The sequence below is a fragment of the Muntiacus reevesi genome, chromosome 1 (assembly GCF_963930625.1).
Source record: "Muntiacus reevesi chromosome 1, mMunRee1.1, whole genome shotgun sequence".
Taxonomy (NCBI): domain Eukaryota; kingdom Metazoa; phylum Chordata; class Mammalia; order Artiodactyla; family Cervidae; genus Muntiacus; species Muntiacus reevesi.
In genome coordinates this window covers 66,649,417-66,652,655 of record NC_089249.1, presented here as the reverse complement: position 1 = coordinate 66,652,655, position 3,239 = coordinate 66,649,417, and the positions used below count along the sequence as shown (strand labels likewise).

The 3,239-nt window shown below is 44.3% G+C and overlaps 1 non-coding gene across 1 annotated transcript; it reads left to right on the top strand.

Annotated features, from left to right (window-relative positions):
• Positions 1-2,819: 2,819 nt before the first annotated feature.
• Positions 2,820-2,926, top strand: LOC136156691 (U6 spliceosomal RNA). The gene has a single exon (XR_010661179.1). It is a non-coding gene; the product is annotated as a U6 spliceosomal RNA (small nuclear RNA).
• Positions 2,927-3,239: the final 313 nt, after the last annotated feature.

Genomic DNA, 3,239 nt, shown 5'->3' with positions numbered 1-3,239 from the left:
AGAAAACAACTTAACCACAATGAGTCCAGGTCACCCACACAGCCCTCGCATCCAATGAACCAAAAGAGGGAAACCCAGATACTAAGCCAGCCACAATGAGGAGAATTGAATGAAAAGCAAACAAAAGCAGGAGGTTCAAGAGGGAGGGGACATATGTATACCTATGGCTGATTCATGCTAATGTTTGACAGAAAACAACAAAATTCTGTAAAGCAATTATCCTTCAATTAAAAAATAAATATTTTTTAATGGGATTTCCTTTCTTTAGGAGCCCAAGATGAGAAAAGCATCTGAATAGGTGAGCATGACTGGGGAAGCACAGGTCTGGAGATTTCTAAAGGGTGATGTTTCACCAGAGGCTGGAAGAAATGCTGAGAACCGAAATTGGAAAGGAATCGCTAAGCATTAGTCTACGTTCTACCCATCTAGGGCCCTGCAGGATCATGTGAAAGGCAGAAAAGTAGAGAGGCATAGACTAGGAGGAAAAAGAACACATAGACAACATGAAAAGTTAAAGCAAATGGCTAGGCATGCCTACCTGGACTGAATTAAATTTTCAAAATGCCTAATTGTAATCAGAAGGTAATAGGTACCCAGTATGTTTTAATTAGGGGAAGATACCCATGTGTCAGTGAAAGGGACGCAAACTACCCAATCCCTGACTGCAAGAATGCACAGTCTTGTTGGAGAGTCGAGGATTAGTACTTATGTATAATCTCATCAAATCATCTGAACCAAATCAACAGAAACCTCAAAAGAAAGAAAAGAAAAAGGGAGAGAGAGAGAAAGGGAGAGAGGAGAGAAGCAGAAGGAAACTGAAGACAAGCAGATACAAAAAAGAAAGGAAGTGAAGGAGAAAAGGGGAGAGAAGGAAGAAAAGAAAGAAGGGGGAAGGAAGAAGAACAGAGATGTTCACGTAGGAAATTCACTTAGGGTGATGGTCATCAAAGTGTGAATCGCATCCCATCTGTGTCAGAATCACCCAAGGTACTTCACAAGGAGACAGACCCTCACAAGTGGGATCCGGGGATCAGAATCATCACAGGTCTCCCAGAGGAACCTTCAGTTCAGTTCAGTTCAGTCGCTCAGTCATGTCCGACTCTTTGCGACCCCATGAATCACAGCACACCAGGCCTCCCTGTCCATCACCAACTCCCAGAGTTTGCTCAAATTCATGCCCGAGTCGGTGATGCCATCCAGCCATCTCATCCTCTGTCGTCCCCTTCTCCTCCTGCCCCCAATCCCTCCCAACATCAGGGTCTTCTCCAATGAGTGCAATCCTTCGCATGAGGTGGCCAAAGTAATGGAGTTTCAGCTTCAGCATCAGTCCTTCCAATGAACACCCAGGATTGATCTCCTTTAGGATGGACTGGTTGGATCTCCTTGCAGTCCAAGGGACTCTCAAGAGTCTCCTCCAACACCACAATTCAAAAGCATCAATTTTTCGGTGCTCAGCTTTCTTCACAGTCCAACTCTCACATCCATACATGACCATTGGAAAAACCATAGCCTTGACCAGACGGACCTTTGTTGGCAAACTAATGTCTCTGCTTTTTAATATGCTATCTAGGTTGGTCATAACTTTCCTTCCAAGGAGTAAGGAACCTTACACACTCTGAAATCTGAGAGCCGCTGGTCTGGGCTCCGCCTCTGATTGGTCCACACACTCAGCCCCCTGCACACGCGGCTCCGTCTCCAGCTACCAAAGCACACAGAACAATCTCTTGTTCAGAATGGTGGTCCTGAGATGAGATGAAGTCCTGAGTCATCAGATAGAGATGAAAGTATATTCAGAGTAGAGTATGGACTTTATTTGGAGGCATATTCCATTTCAAATCCCAGTTCACTTCTTCCTAGCCTTCCAGATTTTAGGCAAATTACTTAAACCCACTGAGCTTCAGGTTCCTCATCTGTAAAATCCTCACAAGATTGTTCGGAGGGATAATTGCAGAACACACATATTTCTCTTGGCTGCCTTTTACCTGCTGCCTTTTAAGACAGGACATCCTAGAAGGATTCTTCAAACGCTAACCTTAGTTAGATATAAAAAACTGAATGCCTGTCCTGGCCACAACTAAGTTGAGGAGTGGCGGGGTGGGGAGACATTACTCTTAAGTGTTTCATCTGTTTCAGGTTACTCATTCCTCAGGACATTCTTCTGACATTCATGGCCACCAAAACCTTCACATATAAAACTTTTCTCTGAGATACACACACACACCCACACCAACCATACTCTATTCTTGCATATTCATACTTTTCCTTCAACATCCTTCTCAAACATCACCTCTACATTAAAACCTCCCCAAATCCCACACCCCTGCCCTAGGCCTGCTCACAGAATCCAAACTCCACAAGTATGATCTCACCCCATTATGATGACTAATTGTCTGTTCTCTTTCTTCTTTAGGTTCTCAAAGAAGAAATACTATCAATCTTTAAAACTCCAACACTTAATATCAGGCCTGCGTGCATGCTCACTCACTTCAGTCGGGTCCAACTCTTTGCAACCCTATGGACTGTAGCCTGCCAGGCTCCTCTGTCCATCGGGGATTCTCCAGGCAAGAATACTGGAATGGGTTGCCATGCCCTCCTCCAGGGGATCTTCCCGACCCAGGGATTGAACCTGAGTCTCCTGCATTGCAGGTGGATTCTTTACCCATTGATCTACCAGGGAAGCCCCAATATCATGCCTAGTATGTGGCAAGTACTCTGTAATTTGAGTTATTATATTCTATATGTAAAATATGGAATTATGAAATTGATTTTTTAGAGTGCTACAACTTACTCATTCTGTTGTTTTTAAAAACCAGGGGGTAGTGCTCACTTTGGCAGCACATATACTAAAATTGGAACGATACAGAGAAGATTAGCATGGCCCCTGCGCAAGGATGACACGCAAATTCGTGAAGCGTTCCATAAAAAAAAAAAACAAACCAAGGGGTAGCAGGGGGAATCACACTAGTTTAACTTGATAATTTTTAATCTGAATCAGAATTACTCAGCTTGATCCTTAACCCTGTTCATTAGATTTGGCTCTAAATTTAAAATCTACTCTCCTATAAGGAAAGTTTGCCACCCCTGAGGGTTTAAGGAAACCGTCTCTGACTCTGAAGGCAATTGGAGTCAGTGACGCAGACACTGGCACTAAGCCAGGCAGTGGTAACTGGACAGAAGGACACGCGAGCCCCACAGCACCCCTGATGGGAATGGCCAAGGTGCTGCCCTCCTGGCTGGCT